This window comes from Propithecus coquereli, unplaced genomic scaffold (assembly GCF_000956105.1).
Source record: "Propithecus coquereli isolate 6110/MARCELLA unplaced genomic scaffold, Pcoq_1.0 Scaffold6, whole genome shotgun sequence".
Classification (NCBI taxonomy): domain Eukaryota; kingdom Metazoa; phylum Chordata; class Mammalia; order Primates; family Indriidae; genus Propithecus; species Propithecus coquereli.
The window spans coordinates 6973073-6973902 of record NW_012151951.1 but is presented as its reverse complement, the minus strand read 5'-3'; the positions used below and the strand labels follow the sequence as shown (position 1 = coordinate 6973902).

At 34.5% G+C, this 830-nt stretch overlaps 1 protein-coding gene across 1 annotated transcript in view; it reads left to right on the top strand.

Annotated features, from left to right (window-relative positions):
* The window catches only part of CWF19L2 (CWF19-like 2, cell cycle control (S. pombe)), a 146702-nt gene that overhangs the window by 135335 nt on the left and 10537 nt on the right, over positions 1-830 (top strand). The gene's annotated exons all lie outside the window — the stretch shown is intronic.

Sequence of the window (830 nt, the reverse complement as noted above, 5' to 3'; positions counted from 1 at the left end):
AATAATCAACAAAATAGAGACAATCTAAAAAACTGTTACAAAACTGAATTTGTGCATTTTCCTATTTGGTTTTGTTTTTCACTTATGCATGTAACATTAGGTTACTATGAATGGAGACCATGTGGGGAGCTGACACAGGCATGTCTCTTCGTCCCAGCCAGAATAGTAATCAGTGGAGGCCTAGTGGGAACCTACAACTCCCATTCCCTGCCCAGCAGTAATGAGGAGCCCCTCCCTTTATGGGTGTCAACAGAGGCTGAGTAGGGAACTTGAACCTCTGTCCCTACCTGGCATTAGTGAGATAGTGTTTCTCTTTCCTCTGCTGTATCAGTGTTAGGAAAAGCCATGTAAAACAGAGGCTTATATAACATCCAGTCTCATAATTATCAAAATGTCCAAATTTCAATTGAAAATTACTTGTCATAAAGAAAATCTCAACTTGAATGAAAAAGATAATCAATAGATGCCAACACCAAGATAACAAAGTTGTTACAATTATCTGACACAGATTTTAAAACAGCCATCATAAAAATGCCCAACAAATGATTAGTAATATACTGTAAGGAAGATACAATTTGATTGACAGCATATTTCTCACCAGAAACCACGTAGATGAGAAGGAAGTAACACAGTATTTTTCATGTAATGAAAGAAGACAACTGTCAACCCCGAATTCTATATCCAGTGAAAATATCCTTCAAGAATGAAGGATAAAATCAAGACATTATCACATGATTTTATATATATATAATATTATATGTAATATATATATTTGTGTGTATGTATATAATCAGATGATTTAACTTAGAGCAAATTACAGTGCCAAAAAT